General features: G+C 43.8%; 2 non-coding genes across 2 annotated transcripts; both read left to right on the forward strand.

Moving 5' to 3' along the window:
- Positions 1–1468: 1468 nt before the first annotated feature.
- Positions 1469–1575, forward strand: LOC125998341 (U6 spliceosomal RNA). Its single transcript, XR_007491931.1, has one exon. It is a non-coding gene; the product is annotated as a U6 spliceosomal RNA (small nuclear RNA).
- Positions 1576–5315: 3740 nt separating this feature from the next.
- Positions 5316–5425, forward strand: LOC125998396 (U6 spliceosomal RNA). The gene has a single exon (XR_007491973.1). It is a non-coding gene; the product is annotated as a U6 spliceosomal RNA (small nuclear RNA).
- Positions 5426–24137: the final 18712 nt, after the last annotated feature.

Raw genomic sequence — 24137 nt, forward strand, 5'->3', positions numbered from 1 at the left:
TCTGAGCACATAGCCAGGAGTAACTCCTGAGTGTCACCGGGTGTGGCCCAAAAACAACAACAACAAATTGTTGGCTAAGGCTGGAGAGATAGCATAGCAGTAGGGCATTTGCCTTGCATGCAGCAGACCTGGGCTGGACTCAGGTTCAATTCCTGGTTATTCCATATGGTTCCCTGAGTCTGCCAGGAGCGATTTCTGAATGCAGAGCCAGGAGTAACTCCTGAGCATCACCAGGTGTGGCCCAAAAGCCTATCAGTAACAGTATTGGAAATCACAGTGCCTAAGAGGAAAAAGAAGAGGAAAGAAAAATGGGAAAGGGGGACAATGGTGTAAGGAAGTGGACACCGATGGAGGGATGGGTGTTTGAACATTGTACTTCTGAAACTCAGTCATGAATAACTTTGTAACTGTAACTCATAGTCATTCAATAAATTAATTTAAAATAAATAAATAATTTTAAAGCTTTACTATTTGGGAAACTGAACAGCATACTGTTTAATACAAACTATCAGAATCTATGGGATACAGCAAAATCAGTAGTAAGGGGAAAGTTTATAGCAACACAGGCTTGTGTTAAAAAAAAAAAAAAAAGAAGAAGCTCAAATACATAACCTAATCTCACAGTTGAGAAACCAGAAAAAAGTAAATCCCAAAATTAGTAAATAGGGGGCTGGAGAGATAACATGGAGGTAAGGCGTTTGCCTTTCATGCAGGAGGTCATTGGTTCGAATCCCGGTGTCCCGTATGGTCCCCTGTGCCTGCCAGGAGCAATTTCTGAGCCTGGAGCCAGGAATAACCCCTGAGCACTGCCGGGTGTGATCCAAAAAAAACCACAAGGAAAAAAAAAAAAAGAATAAACAAGACTAACAACCCTTATCCAGACTCAGAGAGCAAAGCAAACACTCCTAAGGAGTTACTATGAACAATTTTTTTTTGGGGGGGGGTTTTGGGCCACACCCTGTGACGCTCAGGGGTTACTCCTGGCTATGCGCTCAGAAGTTGCTCCTGGCTTCTTGGGGGACCATATGGGACGCAGGGGGATCGAACCGCAGTCCATCCTAGGCTAGCGCAGGCAAGGCAGGCACCTTACCTCCAGCACCACCGCCCGGCCCCACTATGAACAAATTTTTAAACTCAGCAGAGAATCTAGAAGAGTTGAATGAATTCTTAATATCATTCAACCTTCCAAGAATGAATAAGAAGTAAATTGAAAACCTGAACAGACTAATCACAAGGAAGAAAATTGAAACATCAATTTAAAAACTTTCAGGAGCAGTGGCGAAGCAGTAGGGCGTTTGCCTTGCACTCGGCTGACCTAGGACGGACCTCGGTTCAATCCTCCAGCGTCCCATATGGTCCCCCAAGCCAGGGGCAATTTCTGAGCGCATAGCCAGGAGTAACCCCTGGGCGTCACCGAATATGGCCCAAAAATAAAATTAAAAAATTCCCAGGAACAAAAGCCCAGGTCATGCTCGCTTCGGCAGCACATATACTAAAATTGGAACGATACAGAGAAGATTAGCATGGCCCCTGCACAAGGATGACACGCAAATTCATGAAGCGTTCCATTAAAAACAAAAAAACCCAGTTCCAGATGAGTTCACTAGTGACTTTTCCCAAAACTTCACACTCAGTGCTAATACTCTTCAAGCTCTTCCAACATATCACAGAAATGGGAATTCTAACAGCCTCTGTGAGGTTAACATATTACGACATATGGCCTAGCAATACTGTCCCTAGAGTTTGTCCCCAAGGATCAAGAACAATTGGGTTCATAGACACGCTGGTGCCTCGTGTTTGAAGCATCTTTGTTCAGAATATGCCCAAAGTGGAAAAAAACTTAATGATCAACAAGTGTGGTTCACCCACACCAAGGAATAACTTCTTTTTGACCTTAAAAAGAAAGGAAATTTATAATAGCCAGACTCTGGAAACAACCAAGATGCCCTTCAACAGATGAGTGGCTAAAGAAACTGTGGTACATATATACAATGGAATACTATGCAGCCGTCAGGAGAGATGAAGTCATGAAATTTTTCTATACACGGATGTATATGGAATCTATTATGCTGAGTGAAGTAAGTCAGAGGGAGAGAGAAAGACGCAGAATGGTTTCACTCATCTATGGGCTTTAAGAAAAATAAAAGACATTTTTAACAGTATCTCAGAGACAAGAGAGATGAGGGCTGGTAGGTGCAGCTCATGACATGAAGCTCATCACATAGAGTGATGAGTGCAGTTGGAGAGATGACTACACTGAAAACTATCATAACAATGTGAATGAATGAGAGAAGTAGAGAGCCTGTCTCTAGTACAGGTGTAGGGGGGTGGGGAGGAGGAAGATCTGGGAAATTGGTGGTGGGAATGTTGCACTGATGAAGGAGGGTGTTCTTTACATGACTGTAATCATACAACTATAATCATGTTTGTAATCACAGTGTTTAAATAAAGATAATTATATGAAAAAAAAGAAAGGAAATATTGATATACTCCAAAACACAGAAAAGCAGACTCACAAGGAGCCTACCATGCATTTTAGATCTTACAGATTTGTGTGATGATGACAAGCAAAGTTTTGAAGTTTAGATTAGATTTGAAGTTTAGATTTTAGATTTTACAGAACTGTTCAACGATCACCATCAAAATTTTGAAGTTATCTTTGGTTTTGCTTTTATTTGATTTAGGGGCCACACCCAGCTCTGCTAAGGATTTATTCCTGGCTCTGTACTCAAAGATTACTCCGATGATGTTCAGGGAATCCTGTATGGTGCTGGGAATGGAAACTGGTAGGCATTGTGAAATATAAATGCCTTACTCACTGTTCTCTCTCTTTCTCTCTGTCTCTTTCCCTCTTCCTCTCTTTCTTTCATTTCTTTCTCTGTATCTCTTTTTCTTCCTTCCTTCTTTCTTTCTTTCTTTCTCTCTCTCTCTCTCTCTTTCTTTCTCTTTCTTTCTTTCTCTTTCTTTCTCTCTCTTTCTTTCTCTCTCCCTTCCTTCCTTCCTCTTTCTTTCTCTCTCTCTCTCTCTTTCTTTCTTTCTTTCTTTCTTTCTTTCTTTCTTTCTTCTTTCTTTCTTTCTTTTTTTCTTTCTTTCTTTTTTCTTTCTTTCTTTCTTTCTTTCTCTCTCTCTCTCTCTCTTTCTTTCTTTCTTTCTTTCTTTCTTTCTTTCTTTCTTTCTTTCTTTCTTTCTCCCTCTCTCCTCCCTCTTTCTTTCTCTCTCCCAAAATTTAGTTTTAAATCAACTTCAAAGGAAACCCCACATCCATAGCTGTTCTTTCAGTGCTGACCACTTAGCCCCTAGCAGTCACCAGCCACAAATCTTCTTTATAGCTCTGGAACATGTTGCCCCAAGGGAACTCTTGCTATAGTCTATCATGACTGGCTTCTTGTGAGTGACTCCAGTTCTTCCCTCTCAGAGTGGGCACTTGACCTTCTATATGTCTAGTTGCTATTTCATGCTGGTGCATATTCTAGACATTAGAGTGTGCATAGGCTTGGAGGTAATGTCTCATGTCCCATTGCCTGATTTTTGTTGTTTTTCATAGACGTATAGCTTTTTCTTCTGGCTAGACAATTCCATTACAGACATATAAAGACCCATTTTTACATTTTTACATAAAAGCATATTGTAGGCATATTTCTCTGTCTTAAAGATTCATTACTATCTCAATCTGAAATTTCTCCTCTCTTTTTCTCTCTGTAAGTCTATTTTACTTTACACACACAGCACCAAACCATTTTACTTTACAAACACAGCAGGAGAGATAGTACTGTGAGTAAGGCACTTGCCTGGCATGTGTCAGATGCAGTTTCAAATCCCCAGTACCATATATGGCTCCTTGAGTACCACCAAAGATTACTCCTGAGCATCACTAGGTAATACTTAAATGCCCCCTTCAAAAAATATATTGTAGGCACACAGTTTAAACTGGTTAGTAGCATCAAGAATACTCAAATCCGGGGCTGGAGAGATAACATGGAGGTAGGGCATTTGCCTTGCAAGCAGAAGAATGGTGGTTTGAATCCTGGCATCCCACATGGTCCCCAAGCCTGCTAGGAGTGATTTCTGAGCATAGAGCCAGAAGTAACCCCTGAGCGTTGCCGGTGTGACCCAAACCGCCCCCCAAAAAGAATACTTAAGTCCTTCAACCTAGATTATGTCTTATAGTTGGACCATGGAAATTCACTCCATACTTGAAGAAAATGTATGTTTATTTTAACTTTGACATAGGATGGATTTTGTAAGCATTTCTGGGAGAAAGGTTGTTTTTGTTTTTATAGATTGACTCAGTGGACTGCACTTTAAAAATCCCAACTTTTGTATTGAGGAAAGAACTATAAACAAACTTAAGAGGTAAGAATAGACTGAAAGAGAGAAATTACAATGCTTATAATGAAGTAATGGTGAATATCTATAATATGCAAAGTGTTCCTAAAATCAATAAGGAAAAGACAAGCAACCCAATAGAAAAAATAGGCAAGAAGAAATATAGTAGTCAATAAACATTTTTTAAAGCTCTCACTTATAATCAAGTCCACGAAAATTAAAAACAAGAAATCATTTTTCATTTAGTCAATTGATCATATGAGTGAAAAAACCCACGTATGAATAACAGGAAAGAAAACATCTATTGATGTAGCTTACAGGAATATTAGCACTCGCCTCCATTGTTCATGGGAACATCAGATACAATCACTTTGGAAGAGAAGTTATCTAGACATGATCTAAAGTTAAAGTGGTATATACCCCAAACTACACGGCCTTATATCATGCAGATACATGCACACGAGAAAATCAATGGTCAAAACACTATTTTTAAAAGCAAAAGTATTGGAATTCAATTATAACAAATACTAGGTGGTTAAACAGAGTTTGATACAACTATTATGTGACTTGTTTACCAGCCTCTTCCATAGATGAGTTAGCTACATACATACAGACATGCTGACTGGAGCATAAGTCATCATTTCTTTAAATCCAAGTAGAAGAATAGTAGATATGTTATAAATCCATTTGTAGCTAAAAAGCCCTATGAAAGGCTTTTTAAAAAGGACAAAATCAGGGCTGGAAAAATAGCATGGAGGTAGGGTGTTTGCCTTGCATGCAGAAAGACGGTGGTTCGAATCCCGGCATCCCATATGGTCCCCCGAGCCTGCCAGGAGCAATTTCTGAGCGTAGAGCCAGGAGTAAACCCTGAGCGTTGCAGGGTGTGACCCCGCCCCAAAAAAGGACAAAATCATACAATTTGCCATGACTAGGGGACATTATGCTGGGTGAAGTGAATCCTAAGAAAAGGGACAGAGACAGAACGATCTGTGCTCACTTCTGCAGCACCTATACTAAAATTGGAATGGCACAGAGATACATGTTATCATGGCCCCTGTACAAGGACGACACCCAAATTCGTGAAGCATTCCACCTTCATTTTTTTTAAGCCCATTTACAAATTTATTGAATCTTCAAGACACTACCAAAGGCTCTCCCAGAGAAGGGCCTTTAGAGCTGAGGGGCCTCATTCCTTACGAGCTGCTCAGGAGTCATTTTCATAGTGGGCTGGATTCTTCCTCTTGAATTTTTTTTCAAATTCCTGGGTCCCTCATGTGTGGACAAGGTAAAAACCTATAAATGGCAGCACCACAAGAAGGACAGACACTTGCATGAGGCGCAGCACATTCTTGCTGAAGTAGTGCTGAAAGGTACACTGTTCAAAGGGCGACAGGCTGTAGAAGATGACATGTTGCATCCACGTCAGGTGCCCAAACTCGAAGCCCACCACGACTGTGGGAGGGTCCCTCCATATTCTTTTAGTGTGCACTGGTGAAGGATGTTGTACATTGAATGCCTGAAACTCAAACGTGAACCATTTTTTATCCGTAAGAAAAGTTGTATTATGAACAACTTTGTAACCTCGGTTTTTAAATAAAGTAATTAAAAAAAAAACAGAATGATCTCTCATCTGTAGGACTTAAGAATGCACAGCAAGGGAGCTACAAAGGGCTGGAGTGATAGTTCAGCAGGTAAGGCTCTTGACTTGCATGTGGCTGACCCAAGTTCAATCCCTAGCACCCCATAGGGATCCCTGAGTTCCACCAAAAGTGAACCCTGCGTACAGGGCCAGGAGCAAGCCCTGAGCACCACCAGGAGTGGTCAAAATACAAAAAAAAAAAAAATGGGCCAATGGCATCAGAACTGCAGTGTTGGTTCACAGAACAGAGTTTGGGGATGTTCTGAAGAGCCTTTGGGATCTACGTGGAAGGAAGGTGGAGGGAAGGGCACTGTTTGTGGGTGTGGTATCGGAATGATGTATGCATGCATGTAAATCAGAGTACACCTCAATAAAGATTTTTAAAAGTAATCAAGCTGATAATAAAGAGATCACAATTCTACATTTCTTTTTTTTTTTTGGAGGGGTGGTTTTTGGTTTTTGGGTCACACCTGGCAGTGCTCAGGGGTTACTCCTGGCTCTATGCTCAGAAATCGCTCCTGGCAGGCTCAGGGGACCATATGGGATTCTGGGATTCAAACCACAGACCTTCTGCATGAAAGGCAAACGCCTTACCTCCATGCTATCTCTCCGGCCCCAATCCTACATTTCATGATGTGTCCAGACCAGATCTGCCTGAGGTTGCAGCTGCTCAGAGAGTGGAGTCTGGTCCTATCTGCCCCAGAGGAAGCCACAGCTACAGACACTTGTGGGGTATAGTCTATTTACCTACACCTGTGAGCTGCTAAGCCCAGAAGAATTGCTGACTCCAAAATAAAATAGTTCCCCATTCTACCCCTAGGGGCTACTCATAGTCTCTGAGGTTGTTTAGGGCGCACTGTTGCACCTCTTATCTTAGATGGAACCTTGATCCCTTTCCTAAAATAGCAGACATCTGTTGGCAGCATCTAACTCTTTCACTGATCACAGTGAAAAGCTTCAGACACACTCAAAAGTAGAGATAAGATGGGGCTGGAGAGATAGTACAACAGGGAGGGTGCTTGCTTTGCATGGAGTCAACCCAGGTTGGATCCCTGGCTTCTCGTGTGGTCCTCCAAACCCCACCAGGAGTGATCCCTGAGTACAGAGCCAGGAGAAACCCCTGAGCACTGCCTGGTGTAGCCCCAAAACCAAAACCAAATAAAACACATAAAGATAAGAATAATGATGCCTCTCCGACAAAGAAATCTACATCCTAATCTCAGGCCTGGGGTAAAGTTAGTGTACGAGAGGGATTTGGAAGGTGTGGTTCAAGCACTCTGAGAAAGGGGCCAGAGTGATAGTACAGCAGGCAAGGTACTTGCCATACTTGTACATGTATGTCCCAGGTTCGATCCCCAAACCCCATATGATATCCCAAGCCACACCAGAAATTATCCCTGAGCAGACTCAGGAGTAAGCCTTAGGACCACCAATGTAACCCCAAAACAAAACAAAACAAAACAAATAAACAAAACTATTAAAATGGAAGATACGGGACTGGAGAGATAGCACAGAGGTAGGGTGTTTGCCTTGCACACAGCCAACTCAGAAGGGACAGTGGTTCAAATCCCAGCATCCCACATAGTCCCCCGAGCCTGCCAGAGTAATTTCTTTTTTGTTTGTTTGTTTGTTTTGGGGCCACACCTGATGACGCTCAGGGGTTACTTCTGGCTATGCACTCAGAAATCGCTCCTGGCTATGGGACAACAGGGATTGAACCGAGGCCAGTCCTGGGTCAGCCGCGTGCAAGGTAAATGCCCTACCGCTGTGCTGTCATTCCAGCCTGCAGGAGCGATTTCTGAGCACATAGCCAGAAGTAACCCCTGAGCACCACCGCTGTGTGACCCCCCAAAATAAATAAGGCAAATAAATAAAATGGAAAATTGAGTCTAGTTACCTATGTGGACCCAATCTAGACACATCCACCCATTCTGGATATGGTCAGAGACAAACAAGGTGGACGGAAGGTCAAACAAATTCCTCAATGCTGACTTGATAAGTGGAGGATGAAGCCATAAACCTGGGAATGCAGGCAGCTTCTAGAAGCTGGGACAAGTGGGTTATGATCATACCCTATAGCCTGCAAGAGGAAATATTACCATGCATGCACCTGACTTAAACTCAGAGAGACCTATGTCAAGCATCCAACCTGCAAAACCAAGATGAGAAATCTGTGTTGTTTTAAGCACCTGGGTTTGTGACCATTGGCTACAACCACAATAGGAAATGAACAGTCTCTCTGAACCCCAAATTCAACAGTGATTATGATTAGTTCCAAGCCATTCTGAACCCCACACACCCTCTAGTCTGCATGATTTGGGAACATATCTCAGGCATCATATCATTCCATAACCCATAAATACTTCAATATACATGTATATGTGATAAGGCCTAGCATGCCCACAGTCCTCCAACTCTTCCAATGCTGAGAAAAGTCTTAATTGTCTTTTCAAGAGTCCACTCATGGGGCCAGAGAGATAGTACAGTGGTTAGGGCATTTGCCTTGCATGCAGCCAACCTGGGAGGGACCTAGTTCAATTCCTGGCATCCCATATGGTCTCCCAGGAGTACTACCCATATGGTCCTTCCAGGAGTGATTTCTGAGCACAGATCCAGATGTAGTCCCTGAGTGCCACTGCCAGGTGTAACCCCCCCCAAAAAAAAACCCCAATCAATCAATCAATCAATAAAGTTTTTCTTTAAAAAAAAAAGGAAATAAAGAGTTCACTCACTTCCCTCTTCTCATTTTAGCCCATTTTTCTATCTGCACAATTTGAAAACTCTTCCCATCATCAAACCCTGCCTTCTTTTCATCAAATCCTCTCCCCTCGAGTCATCTCTTCACTTACATTTTTATCTTTTTTTTTTTTTTCTTTTTTTCTTTTTTTTTTGGTTTTTGGGCCACACCCGTTTGACGCTCAGGGGTTACTCCTGGCTATGTGCTCAGAAATTGCCCCTGGCTTGGGGGGACCATATGGGACGCCGGGGGATCGAACCGCGGTCCTTCCTTGGCTAGCGCTTGCAAGGCAGACACCTTACCTCCAGCGCCACCTACCCGGCCCCGATTTTTATCTTATTTTTATATTTTGTTTGTTTTGGAGCCACACCTGGTGGTGCTCAGCGGGATATTTCTGTTTCTGCATTCAGGGATCACTCCTGGCAGTGTATTTAGGAGATCATCTGGGGTGTCAGGAATTGAATCCAGGTTGGCCATGTGCAAGGTAAATGCCTTACTCACTGTATTATCACTCTGGCCCATCTTGGCTTTAGACAAGACATCTGAAAACATCTGAAGACATCTGAAAACATCTTCAGCACTTGCCCATGCCCTCAGCTCATTGCCTCAGTTTATCATCAGTTCAGTATTCCTGTTACTACATTGCTCCTTCTGGCATTGTCTGAGGATCCCCCTTTCTTCAGTGTCCACTTACAGTTTCTCTAACTCCTTCAGAGCTTCTTTTTAATGCCTGTCTTTTTTTTTTTTTTTTTTGGTTTTTGAGTCACACCCAGCAGCACTCAAGGGTTAGTTACTCTTGGCTCTACACTCAGAAATTGCTCCTGGAAGGCTCAGGGAACCATATGGGATGTCGAGATTCAAACCACCATTCTCTGCATACAAGGCAAATGCCCTGGACCTTCATGCTATCTCTTCAGCCCCTAATGTCTGTGTCTTAACCAAAAAGTTGTGCAAGGTAATTTGGTCTTTCACTATTGTTTTGTTTTGTTTGGGTCACACCTGGCAGCGCTCAGGGGCTACTCCTGGCTCTATGCTCAGAAAGCACCCCTGGCATGCTCAGGGGACCATATGGGATGCCGGGATTCTAACCACCATCCTTCTGCATCTAAGGCAAATGCCTTACTGCTATCTCTCTGGCCCCTGGTCTTTCACTATTGTGCTTCCAATTTTCTCCATCTTTCATCCTTCTTACATCTACCAGCTTTGGGGTTGTGTTTTTGTTTTTGTTTTTGTTTTTTCGTTTTTGGGCCACACCCAGCGGTGCTCAGGGGTTACTCCTGGCTGTCTGCTCAGAAATAGCTCCTGGCAGGCATGGGGGACCATATGGGACACCGGGATTCGAACCAACCACCTTTGGTCCTGGATCGGCTGCTTGCAAGGCAAACGCCGTTGTGCTATCTCTCCAGGCCCAGGGGTTGTGTTTGTTTTTAACTACACCACCACTCCATTTTAAATACCAAAAACAATGGCTTCCCATTGAGGTTGCACCAAATTTTCACCAACACAGTGATTTTGAAGAGCACCAGTGTGTGGGATCACAGATATAACAGTCAGAATCTAGAATCTCTTTCCTTCCCTGTACTCATCAGGAGGGTGTTTCTTTTCTTTTTTTTTAATTTTTGGGTCACACCTGGCGGCACTCAAGATTACTCCAGGCTTTGCTCCTGGTAGGCATGGGGGGCCATATGGAATGCCAGGATTCAAATCATTGTCCCTCCTGGATCGGCTGCTTGCAAGGCAAATGCCTTACTGCAGTGCTATCTAGGGGAAGTTCCATCCTCCGCTGTTCAACAGCTAAGAACTCTTGATGTTTTGATATGAGGCTTCTTCCTCCATTTTCAGAACTGATGACCAGCTCCCCCCATCATCATCCTGATGTGCTTTGACTGACTTTACTTCAACTGTTTCCTAAGGGCCCTAAGGATGACATCAAGCCTGTCTAGACAGTTCAGAATAACCCCCAATCCCTGCCCATCTCAACACCTTCAATGGCTCTAACCTATAAGTCTCTTTGACTATGTATAGGAGCATTCATGGGTCCTGGATTTGGACAGGGGAAGATTTAGAAGGCCATTATTCTGACCACCCATTTGCTTTTTAACTCAAATCCCAATATGTTCTTTGTCTTGGGCAGCCAAAGGGAATAGACCACGATCACTCATACTAAAATGAATCCTCCTAAATAATTCTAATCTGCAGCAGATTAATTTCTGATCCCAAAAATTTGTTTTTTCTTCCTGGATTAAGAGTACTTTTCTGAAGAAAGCTTATATTACCTGCCCTCCTCTGCAGTCAGAGACTGACATATGACAAGTGTACTTAACAAGAAAAACACAGAATTATATCGGAATTTCTGATATAATTATCTGTGGATAAATGGACTCTCTTTTCAGCTGGTTAAAATAAAGATACAAAAGGGAGGGAATGTCCAGCCATCTTGGATCACATGATGGTTAATGTGGCAGAGACTTAAGATAAAGATAATGTGGGTCCCTCTTAACATCAGCCTTTGGGGACTTTTTCTTGAGGGACAAATACATGTCACTTGCTTAGGAAACAGTTACTTTGGGATGCTTGTTTCACCCTGAAACCTGAGTCCCATACTGAACATATAGAAACATAGGCTACAGTTGAGGCCAATTAGGTTATTGTGGGGAGGAACCCAACCTCCCTTGGGCTTTAAAAATAGAAATCAATCAATGGGCAAGAGAGATAGTGGGTAAAGTTCTTGCCTTGCATGCAGTTGACAAGGGTTTGATCCCCGAAATCTTATACTGTCTCCCAAACACTGCCAGGAGTAATTCCTAAGCATTGCAAGGTGTGCCTCCCCACCCCACCCCCCAACATAAAAGATCTGTGAAGATGTGATATATACAATGAAATACTATGAAGCTATAAGGAATGAAAAAATTATGCAATTCTCTGCAATGTGGATGGAACTGGAAGATCTCATGTTGACTGAAGCAAGCCAGGGGCCAAAACAATAGTAGAGTAGGTAGGTCATATGCCTTGCACATGGCTGTACCAGGTTCAATCCCCAGCATTCATTATGGTCCACCTGAGACTGCTAGGAGTGATCCCTGAGCACAGAGCTAGGAATAAGCCCTAAGCACAGCCTGGTATGGCCCCAAAACAAAATAAAAATTGAAGTAAGCCAAAAGAGGATTCTACTTCTTAGAATAACTGGATGAAGGAATGCAGTGGTTAAAGAGAAAGGGAATGCCTAGATCATCCTGGGCCTCAGAGTATATCTAGGAGAAGGAAAGAAATCTAAAGGTGCCAGGAGATGGAGAAGAGACAGATGAGAAACCATGGGGGAGGAAACAGGGAATAAAAGGATCCAGGTACATTGGTGGTGTAAAGGAATGATAGAGCCAAGTATCCAAACCGCATTATTAGCAACACTGAAACCAGGAGAAAAAAAACGAACAATCAGACTTAAAAAGGTGTCTGTAGGGCCCGGAGAGATAGCACAGTGGTGTTTGCCTTGCAAGCAGCCAATCCAGGACCAAAGGTGGTTGGTTTGAATCCCGGTGTCCCATATGGTCCCCCGTGCCTGCCAGGAGCTATTTCTGAGCAGACAGCCAGGAGTAACCCCTGAGCACCTCCGGGTGTGACCCAAAAAAGAAATGTGTCTGTAGTGGCCGGAGGTCATTTGCCTTATATACAACTGACCCAGGATGGACCTTGGTTAGATCTACAGCATCCCATATGGTCCCCCAAGCCAGGAGCAATTTCTGAACGCATAGCCAGGAGTAACCCCTGAGTGTCTACCAGGTGTGCCCCCCAGTAAAGGTGCCTGTCAAGATGCAGGTTGGGGAGGAAACCTGAGAACACGGTGGAGGAAAGTTGGACACTGGTGCTGGGATCCATGCTGGATGGATGTCTAAAACTCGACTATAAATAACTTGGTAAATCACAGAGCTTTAATAACATAAAATTGAAGGGGAAAAATAAAGGAGCTACTGAAGTGCCCAAAGCAAAGAAAAGAACCTGCTAAGGTTGGCAGAGAGGAAAACAGAAGCATGCAAGGTGCTGGGTTTTTTTCCCTGAACTGGTATAGAAATGCAAGTAAGAGCCACGTCCAGGGGCTGGAGCTATAATATAGTGACAATAAGACAGCTGACCTGGGTTCAATCCCTAGCATCTCATATTGTCCCTTGAGCACTACTAGGGTTAAGTTTTGAGTGCAGAGCCAGGAGTACCCCTGAACAACGCTGCTTGTGGCTCTAGCCCTCCTACAAAAAGAAAGCTACCTCCATGGAACTGGAGAGATAGCACAGAGGTAGGACGTTTGCCCTGAACACAGCTGACCCAGAACTGGTGATGGTTCAATCCCCAGCACCTCCTATGGTCCCCTGAGTCTGCCAGAAGCAATTTCTGAGTGCAGAGCCAGGAGTAACCCCTAAGCACTGCTGGGTGTGGCCCAAAAACGAAAGAAAGAAAGAAAGAAAGAAAGAAAGAAAGAAAGAAAGAAAGAAAGAAAGAAAGAAAGAAAGAAAGAAAGAAAGAAAGAAAGAAAGAAAGAAAGAAAGAAAGAAAGAAAGAAAGAAAGAAAGAAAGAAAGAAAGAAAGAAAGAAAGAAAGAAAGAAAGAAAAGAAAGAAAGAAAGAAAGAAAGAAAGAAAGAAGAGAGAGAGAGAGAAAGAAAGAAGAGAGAAGAAAGAAAGAAGAAAGAAAGAAAGAAAGAAAGAAAGAAAGAAAGAAAAGAAAGAAAGAAAGAAAGAAAGAAAGAAAGAAAGAAAGAAAGAAAGAAAGAAAGAAAGAAAGAAAGAAAGAAAGAAAGAAAGAAAGAAAGAAAGAAAGAAAGAAAGAAAGAAAGAAAGAAAGAAAGAAACAAAGAAAGAAAGAAAGAAAAAGAAAGAAGAAAAGAAAGCTACCTCCAAGCACTCTATTGTACAAGATTCACACCTTTGAGGTCCCTATTACTTGCAGATTTCCCAAAAAAGGCCTATTAAGAGCCTCTCAGGAGCAAAAGTAACCTGAGCTCCTCAGGTCCAGTCCCCAGCCCAGCCTCTCCAGGCTGGCCTGCAGAGACTGAGAGCGCCTTCCCCATCCCTGCCCCAGCAGCAGGTTTTATCAGGCATCTAGCAGGCCATTAAGCTGGACGTGAGCTATTAAATGCTCGAAGACTCGCCTCCCTTATCAGCAGAATAAGCTAATATATATAACAGTCCCTCTTATGAGATCTGTGTGTGAATCAAATCAGATAATGGATTATGTGTAAAGTTTGTTTTATGTCTGTTTATCCTCCTAGAAAGTGAGTTCTCCAGGGCAAAACAGTGACCACAATATCTATATAATCCTAGAATCTGTGACAGGGTCTGACACCAAGCAGAGGCTCGGAAAATATTTACAGGTGAGTTCTAGATGGGACCAGTCGACATAGCGGTCATCTCAGGGCGTCGTCATTGGTTCAGGAGTAGCTAAAGACAAGCCAATGGGGCCAAGCAAAGAAAAATCCCAGCAGTTTTGCTCAGGCAGTTGAAACTCACATTCATTTATTTCAAACACTTCAACTGTGAAGGGTATTAGTCCAGATCTATGCAGCTGAGAAAGGAGAGACTGCATGAGCCTTGGTTCTCAAAGGAAACAAAAACAAACAGGGTTTTATTGACATCACTGAGGCCTCTGGATCAAGCCATACCTAAATACTGATCTACTTTTTCAGTAACATATAGCAATTCTTCCTTCCTCCTTTTCCTTTGATTCTTTCTTACCTTTTTCCTTCAATCCTTCATTTCTTCTTTCCTTTGCTCCTTTCTTCCTTCTTTCCCTCTTTCCTTTCTTCTTTCCCTCTTTCCTTTCTTCTTTCCCTCCTTCCTTCCTTTCTTGTTTCCTTCCTTCCTTTCTTCCTTGTTTCCTTTTCTTCCCTCCCTCCCCATCTTCCTTCCTTGTTTTCTTCCATCCTTCCTTTCTTGTTTCCTTCCTTCCTTTTTCTTTCCCTCCCTCCCCATCTTCCTTCCTCCCTCCCCCCTCATTCCTTTCTTCCATCCTTCCTTCCTTCCTTCCTTCCTTCCTTCCTTCCTTCCTTCCTTCCTTCCTTCCTTCCTTCCTTCCTTCCTTCCTTCCGCTGAGGATCAAAATCAAGGTCTCACAGATACACTGCAAGTAACTACCTTACCCTCCTCCTTCTTTCTTAAAATAGCCTGGAATTTCCAGCTGCCCTCAGGAATAACAAAAGGCATTGGAAAGAGGTCAACCCTGTAAGAAGTATTTTCTGGAAGGCTCTGCCCATGTGCAATGCTGTGAACAGCCCTCTGGAAGAAAGAAAGGACAGTCACTAGGTTTTCCTACTTCAGAGCTTTTTCAAGAGATCTTCCAAAAATAGAGCAAGTCGCTATGCTTCTACTCAACCCAACCCAACCTCTCTGTTCATTCTACCTTCTGAGAAATCCTCTCTTGAGGGTCTCAGCTATCCTCTACCCATCTTTACTTCTTCTCTAGTGGGTAACTATTTTCTCTTTTCTTTTATTATTATTTATTATTAGTATTATTGGTTCTTGGGCTACACCCGGTGACACTTAGGGGTTACTCCTGGCTATGTGCTCAGAAATCACTCTAGGTTTGGGGAGCCATATGAAATGCCGGGGGATCAAACCATGGTTCTTCCTAGGTTAGCATGTGCAAGGCAGATGCCTTACTGCTTGCGCCACCTTTCCAGCCCCTCTTTCTTTTATTTTTTTAAATGGGAAGGAAGGTGCCAGAGGCAGCAACCCCAGCAATACTCCAAGATTATTCCTGGATTGCACTCTTGGTAGTTCTCAGTGGGGTGTATAGGATGCTAGGGGATCAAACCTGGGTCAACAATATACTAGGCAAAGACTGCACTCTTCTGCACTTTGCTGCATTTTCTCTTGCCTCAGCTCTCTCTCTTTTCAACCAGAAGAGCCTTTGAGAGGCTGGGCATGGGGGGTGTTTAAGGTAGCCAATGGCTGTTTCAGAGAGAGTTCCTGGAAGAAGATAGATTGAAACTGCCCTCACCTAGAAGCAGGATACTGATCATACAAGGATCCACTTCCTCAGTTCAATCTGTACAGAGAACTATGACCCAAGCGAGATCTGCATGTTCTTCTGGGTCGTCTTGTGGCAGATCCAAGACATTCTGTTGGTAGGAGGTGATGCTGCAAAACCTGGGAAACAGGATTGATCGGGTAGCGAGAGAAGTGGGGCTTCATGCTGTCACCCAAAAATCTCAGCCAATGTGCCAGCAACTCTGGGACTGGGACAGCCCTCAGGAATCCACCAGTGGCGTGGATACAACATTCACCGGTGTCTAAGGCATGGTCCCCTCCAACCTAGGAGAGAAGCTCTCTTCAGCTCTAACTGGATGCTTGTGGGCCAGGTTGGAGTCTCGGAGACACATCCCAGCATCCACATTCTGCTCTGAGGTCCCTGAAATTCTTTCAGGAAGTGGGGTGTCTGCTCCTTTTTCCCTGTCACTCATCTGCTGAGATGTCTGGCACTAGCCCCTCACTAGTCTATGATGCCTTCCCCTTATCCTTGGATAAGGGGCATCAAAATCTAAGCCAAGCACATAAGGACATCCAAGAGTTCTCCTGGCCCCATCATCAGCCTCTCACTGCTGACCTACATGAGAAGTTGGAAGTTCAGGGTCTCCTCTCTCTTCCTTTGTCAGCAGTGAACCCCACCGTCTCTTTATCCAGCTATGCGTCACCCCCTCTTGGAAACTTGCTTTCTACTACACTGACCTGAGCAAAGGAACCAAGCGCAGGGGGAAATTCTGCTTCTGGGGTGATGGGAAGAAATCGTCTCCAATGACCCCCTAAAGCACATCTTCATTGGAACCTGGCTGTTTCTCAACCAACCATCCCCTCTTTTCAGCTTCTTCTCCTCTTCTGACCAGAGGACAGTGGGGGACCCTCTCCCCAGGGAGGACAGATGTGACCTGGGGGGGAGGAAGAGATGCTCTGTGGCTCAAAGGTCCCCAGGAGGCCCGTCAGTTGGGACTCACTCTCAGACTTCCTCCGGCCTGTCTGGGGGGGCCTGGCAGTGCCAGCCACCACGTGTGGCACAGCGGGTTGGGTTGCAAAACATATCCGGCATGGCAGTTGGGGACAGGTTATGCAATCACCACCAACTTACGGAAACCACCATCAAGTGCTCCCTGGAAGGAGCGGAGCCTGGCTGGGCCACCCTGCCACAGACCTGGGGTCCACGTTGGCCATCTGTTGGGGGTGGCCCAAGCAATGGCTTGTCAAGAACTTTGACAGCTTTCCCTAGAAGTCAGCTGGCTGCAGAGACCCACAGACTCAGCATCGAGGCTGCCCCCACGTTTGACAGCCTCCAGGAAGGCTGAATTTGGTTGTCAGCAGCTCCACGGACTCCTTAGAATTCCCCATGGGAAGTTCCACCTTCATGAGAGATGGGGCCAACTTGGAGGCAGAGACTGCAGAGTGGGAGGAGAATTCTGGAGTCTGTCTCAGATGGGCTCAGTGGGGGCACAGAAGACAAAGTTGGACCTGTGGGAGAACCTCAAGAATGAATAGTCCAACCCTCCATAAAGGACTTCTTTCTTCAAGACCCTCAGTTGGCAGGATCAGGTGACAACAGGGAGGAGTAAACAACAACGTCCTAGGGTCGGAGAGATAGCATGGAGGTAGGGTGATTGCCTTGCTTGCAGAAGGATGGAGGTTCGAATCCCAGCATCCCATAGGGTCCCCCAAGCCTGCCAGGAGCAATTTCTGAGCATAGATTCAGGAGTAATCCCTGAGTGCCGCCGGGTGTGACCACAAAACAAAAACAAACAAACAAACAGAAAAAACAACCACCTCCTGGCATCCAGGTGATCTTCTTGATACCTCTTACCCCAGCTTCAAAGTGCCACCCCCACATAGAGCTAATCACAGGCCATTCCCAAAGGGTTGCCTGATTGGGGGACGCTTTCAAAGTAATTTGAGTGAGATATAAGGAGTAGATCTAAGGAATAGACATTTCCCCCACAAATGACCTGCTCCCTGAGCCTCCAAATCTCCCTCCACTGGGGAAGGAACAAGAAATAGGCTTTGACATCAAACTCATCCAGTCGTGGCCTCTACCTCACCCTCTGCACCATCCTGGCAGAGTCACCGGTTTTCTGAGAAAAACCCAGAAGGTTTCCGTGAGATAAAGGACAGAGCGACCCCTGGCACCAGCAGGAACCCATTTCTTCAGTTTCATTTCAATCTCAGCAGCTGGCTGTGAATCTTCTGACAGAAATACACAGAAAACACTCACCACTTAGAAAGGCAACCTTAGGGCCTGAGAGATAGCATGGAGATAGAGCGTTTGCCTTGCATGCAAAAGGACAGCGGTTGGTTCGAATCCCGGCGTCCCATATGGTCCCCTGAGCCTGCCAGGAGCGATTTCTGAGCGTAGAGCCAGGAGTAGCCCTTGAGCGCCGCCGGGTGTGACCCCCCAAAAAAAAGAAAGGCAACCTTAGTTGACAACAGATGTGACCCCACTTCTAGCAGTTTGCACTTGAGTCTGGCCACATATCCGGGGATGCATGGGAAGGTTATCCAAATCCTACTTTGTTTATTATGCTGCAGCCTGATTTTCTTTCACTCAACAATTTTTTTTTCTTGTTTTTGGGCCACACCCGGTGACACTCAGGGTTTACTCCTGGCTATGCGCTCAGAAATCGCTACTGGCTTGGGGGACCATATGGGATGCCAGGGGATCAAACCATCCTAGGTCAGCCACGTGCAAGGCAAATGCTCTACCGCTGTGCCACCGCTTCAGATCCAACCTTTTTTTCCTTTGACGGTTTCTTCATACTGATGGATGTCAGTCCACTTCATTCTGCTCGCCACAGCTCTTCCTTGAGAAATGATGACCCTCGCAAGGTGTGCCCCTTCCTCTGAGGATGGGCCCTGAGGGTATTCTAGGTTTCTCCCAGAATACCACACACACACATCATCAGTGATAACACACGTCATCAGTGATGCCTTCAAGGTTATATAAACCAAAGATCCACTTCCAAAACAGTGGGTTGCTGTGTCAGAGGATATGCTCAGTGATTTTAATATATCTAGGCAGGTAAAAATATTTGACAACTAAATAAACAGTTCCAGTTCTCATTCAGCCTTCTTAATCCCTGGGACAAATTTCAAGTATTGTAATTTTTTTTGTTTTGTTTGTTTGTTTGTTTTTTGGGCCACACCCGGCGATGCTCAGGGGTTACTCCTGGCTGTCTGCTCAGAAATAGCTCCTGGCAGGAACGGGGGACCATATGGGACATTGGGATTTGAACCAACCACCTTTGGTCCTGGATCGGCTGCTTGCAAGGCAAACGCCGCTGCGCTATCTCTCCAGGCCCTCAAGTATTGTAATTTATTTTCAAAATGTTCACATTTCTTTTTTTTGGTTTTTGGGTTACACCAGCAGTGCTCAAGGATTACTCCTGGCTCTATGCTCAGAAATTGCTCCTGGCAAGCTGGGGACCAGATGGGATACCAGGAGGGATTCGAACCACTGTCTTTCTGTGTCTAAGGCAAATGCCCTACCGCTGTGCTATCTCTCCGGCCCCAAATGTTCACATTTCCATTAAAGTTGCAAAAATAATCCATGTTTCTTATGAAAAACTGATATCCATACTTGTTTCCTATGTGAGAAACCCTTTTCCTAGTTGTAAACAGTTATTGTGTGTACTTCTAGACCATCTGCTTTGCATTTCTAAATACAAAGAAGAAAAAACTATTTCTTTTTATATTAGCAAAATATAGATAGTAGGTATATGGAACTTTATTTTCCACTTTATTGACATAACTTGCATATCTTCTCATGTCAGTATATTTATTCATATCTGTATATTGACTTGTTTGTTTATTTGGAGACACACCAGCAGCTCTCAAGCATTACTTCTGGCTCTGCTCCTGGCAGGCTCTAGGGACCATATGGGATGCTGGGAAGAGAATCCAGATCAGTTTTGTGCAAGACAACAGCACTACTCGCTGTGCTATCATTCCAGCCCCAATATGTTCAATTTTGATAGCTGTACAGAATTTTATACATATAAGACACAACAAATTTATTGAGTCCCCACAATCTTGATGGGAATTTTAGGTTGTTTTCAGTCCTCAGTAATAGTAAAGTTACAAAGAGATTTCTGTTAGACATATCTTTGTTTGCTATAAGAAAATAAAAACAGGGGCTGGAGAGATAGCACGGAGGGAAGGCATTTGTCTTGCATGCAGAAGATGGTGGTTCAAAAACCCGGCATCTCATATGGTCCCCCAAGCCTGCCAGGAGCGATTTCTGAGCATAGAGCTAGGAGTAACCCCTGAGTGCAGCTGGGTGTGACCCAAAAACTAAAAAGAAAGAAAGAAAGAAAGAAAGAAAGAAAGAAAGAAAGAAAGAAAGAAAGAAAGAAAGAAAGAAAGAAAGAAAGAAAGAAAGAAAGAAAGAAAGAAAGAAAGAAAGAAAGAAAGAAAGAAAGAAAGAAAGAAAGAATGAAAGAAAGAAAGAAAGAAAGAAAGAAAAAAGAAAGAAAGAAAGAAAGAGAGAGAGAGAAAGCAAGAAAGAGAGAGAAAGAGAGAAAGAAAGAGAGAAAGAGAGAAAGAAATCATTGAATTAAAACTAACCTTGGGGGGCCGGGCGGTGGCGCTGGAGGTAAGATGCCTGCCTTACCTGCGCTAGCCTAGGAGACGGACCGCGGTTCGATCCCCCGGCGTCCCATATGGTCCCCCAAGCCAGGAGCGACTTCTGAGCGCATAGCCAGGAGTAACCCCTGAGCGTTACCAGGTGTGGCCCAAAAACCAAAAAAAAAAAAACTAACCTTGGAAGAATTAGAAGACACACAGGGAGGGGCTGGAGAGAGCACAGCGGTAGGGCCTTTGCCTTGCATGCAGCAGATCCAGGACAAATGGTGGTTCGAATCCCAGCATCTCATATGGTCCCCTGAGCCTGCCAGAGTTCAGAGCAGAGCCAGGAGTAACTCCTGAGCACTGCCAGGTATGCCCTCCCCCCAAAGAAAAAAGATACACAGATAATCAGTTACCCTTGGGGAAGGTTTATATCTAGAAAGGATGTACGGTAAATAGGTTCTGGAATACTAGAAATGTTCTAATCCTTTACCTGCTGCGACTTACACGAGGGTTTCCGAGTTGAAAATTCATCAAGATCCAATACATTACCTTTTAATATAATGTACATACAGAACAATGCACATTACTCTATATGTACATCATATTAAAGTTAAACTTTTACTTTGAAATGTAAGTAAAATATATTTAAGTTTTTCTTCAGAAAGTTTAGATATAACTGAAGCTTTATAAAAAGTTAGATTCTAATTTGTACAAAACGTGTGTGCTGAATACAGTTTAATAATTTGTTAATGGAAGTTTGACAACAACTTAAGAGAGACTGATAGTTGGAAAGAGCTGAATTTGTGCCCGAGCGATAGCACAGTGGGTAGGGAATTCGCCTTGCACATGGCCGACCTGGGTTCAATCCCCAGCATCCCATATGGTCTCCCAAGCATTGCCATAAATGACCCCTGAGCATAGCTAGGTGTGACGCTCAAAACAAAAAAATAAGGGGAGGCTGAATTTACCCATGGATTTAATAAGTCTGGGGGAGTGAGGGAGAAAATTTCTCTTGAGGAGGTGATTTTTTTTTCCAGTTGAAACTTGAAGCTCTGTATATATTGCCTGATTCTTATCTCTTGGATTTTTAGTATTTAGAATACAGGCATTTTGTATTTTGTGATTCCTGATGATTTTTTAGAGGGGTTGGGTTTTTGGGCCACACCTGGTGGGGCTCATGGGTGACTCCTGGCTCTGCACTCAGAAATCGCCCCTGGTAGACTTGGGGTAATCATATGGGGTGCCGGGGATCAAATTTGGGTCTATCCCAGGTCCAATTCGTGCAAGGAAATGCCCTACTGCTGTGCTATTGTTCCAGCCCTGCCTGATGATTTTTAATTGAGTACTAGATCTTGCATATAAAAAAATAAAATCATGGGGCCCGGAGAGATAGCACAGCGGCGTTTGCCTTGCAAGCAGCCGATCCAGGACCAAAGGTGGTTGGTTCGAATCCTGGTGTCCCATATGGTCCCCCGTGCCTGCCAGGAGCTATTTCTGAGCAGACAGCCAGGAGTAACCCCTGAGAACTGCCGGGTGTGGCCCAAAAACTAAAAAAAAAAAATCAAAAAGAGAATAGAAGTTATAGATGATATTATTCTTCAAAACGGATTCCACGTGTGTCTAAATAGAAGCTAGGCTATTTATAATACAGATGATCTAATCCCATATTATCTTAATACACCTATCAAGACAATTCAAAACAAAACATCAAACCATCCCTATGAGAAATTTCTAATTCTTTCTCATTTTATTTTAAAAATAATTAATATTACATACTAGACAATTAACTCACCCAAAGTTTAAAAATAAGTTGGCTTTAGAACAGGGGTCTCAAACTCGAGGCCCGCAGGCCATTTGCAGCCTCCGTACAACATTTTGTGGCCCTATACTGGCCTTCAAATATCGCAGTATTCGCGATTATTCGCTTACCGAATAATCGCAATAAAAACCGCATTAGTGGGCCCGGAGAGATAGCACAGCGGCGTTTGCCTCGCAAGCAGCCGATCCAGGACCAAAGGTGGTTGGTTTGAATCCCGGTGTCCCATATGGTCCCCCATGCCTGCCAGGAGCCATTTCTGAGCAGACAGCCAGGAGTAACCCCTGAGCACCGCCGGGTGTGGCCCCCCCCCCCAAAAAAAAAAAAAGAAAGAAAAAACCGCATTAGTAAGGAAAAAAATCACATTAAACATTCTCATACCCAGAGCAGTTCCGTTCGAGGTATGCAAATGTTTAATGAGATTTTTTGCGATTTTTTTCTTACTAATGCAATTTTTTATTGTGAATATTCGGTAAGCGAAAAATCGTGAATACTTTGCGCCTAGCACAGACATCATTTCTGCTGCTCCTGCCCGCTGTCCCTTGCATTGTCGGAGGCCTAACAGAGAGAAGGGAAAGAAGGGTGAGAAGTTTATTACAGAAATAGATTTTGTCATACCTTCATCATGACTTCATCAAAGCCTGCAGTGAAGAGAAAGATTGATGACAAGCACAGACAATTTCAGGAAAAGTGGGAGAAGCAGTCTTTCTTTGTTGAGCACAGGGGCATCCCCACATGTCTTATTTGCTCAGAGAAAGTTGCAGTGCACAAGGAATACAACTTGAAACGCCATTATTCAACTAAACATGCTGAGGAATGTGCAAAATATCAAGGAAATGAGAGAGCCAAGCGGGTTGCCAGTTTTAAAGCATGTCTAATGAAGCAACAAGATTTCTTCAAGAAAGCAACTAAAGAGAATGTTGCATCAGTCGAAGCTAGTTACATGGTTAGTGAGATGATTGCTAAGGCAGGAAAACCATTCACAGGAGAGTTTGTTTAAAAAAAAATGCATGTTACAGGCTGCAAGTATTATCTGTCTGGAAAAGAAAGGTCAGTTTAGCAAAATCAGCCTTTCTGCCAACACTGTGGCAGAGCGCATTTCTGACATGTCAAGTGACATTTATCATCAACTGTGTGAGAAAGCCAAATGTTTTGATGCATACTCAGTTGCTCTTGACGAGGGCACAGATATAACAGACACTGCGCAGCTCACAATTTATGTCCGTGGTGTTGATTGCAATTTTGAATTGACAGAGGAGCTGCTCACAATAATTCCAATGCATGGCCAGACCACCACTAATGAGATATTTCGGCATCTGTGTAATGCCATTGAGAATGTAGGTTTGACATGGAAGAGGTTTGTTGGAATAATAACTGATGGAGCACCATCGATGACAGGGAGGAAAAATGGACTGGTGGCACTTGTTCAAAAAAAACTTGAAGAGGAGAGAGTAGAGAAGGCCATTGCTCTTCACTGCATTATCCATCAGCAGGCCCTTTGCAGTAAATGCCTGCCTTGCGACAATGTGATGTCTATTGTTGTGAAATGCATCAACCAAATCAGATCCAGGGGCTTAAAGCACAGGAGGTTCCGTGATTTTTTTTAGAGGAAATGGAGTCAGAATATGGAGATGTGCTCTATTTCACCGAGGTACGTTGGCTCAGCAGGGAAAATGTTCTGAAAAGATTTTTTGAGTTGAGAGAAGTGAAAGCCTTCATGGAGAAGGATGGGAATGCTGCTTCTGAGTTGAGTGATCACAAATGGCTCATGGACTTAGCTTTTCTTGTTCACATCACACATAAGCTGAATGTCCTAAACAAGATGTTACAAGACCCGGGGCAGCTTATCAGTGCTGCCTATGACAACGTGAGAGCATTCTCCACAAAACTTGTGTTATGGAAATCCCAACTCTCTCAGACAAACCTTTGCCATTTCCCAGCATGCAAGGAACTTGTGGATGCAGGCATACCATTCAGTGGTGAGAAATATGTTGATGCTATTTTTAAGCTAGAGAAGGAATTTGATCACAGA

The sequence above is a fragment of the Suncus etruscus genome, chromosome 20 (genome assembly GCF_024139225.1).
Source record: "Suncus etruscus isolate mSunEtr1 chromosome 20, mSunEtr1.pri.cur, whole genome shotgun sequence".
Classification (NCBI taxonomy): Eukaryota; Metazoa; Chordata; class Mammalia; order Eulipotyphla; family Soricidae; genus Suncus; species Suncus etruscus.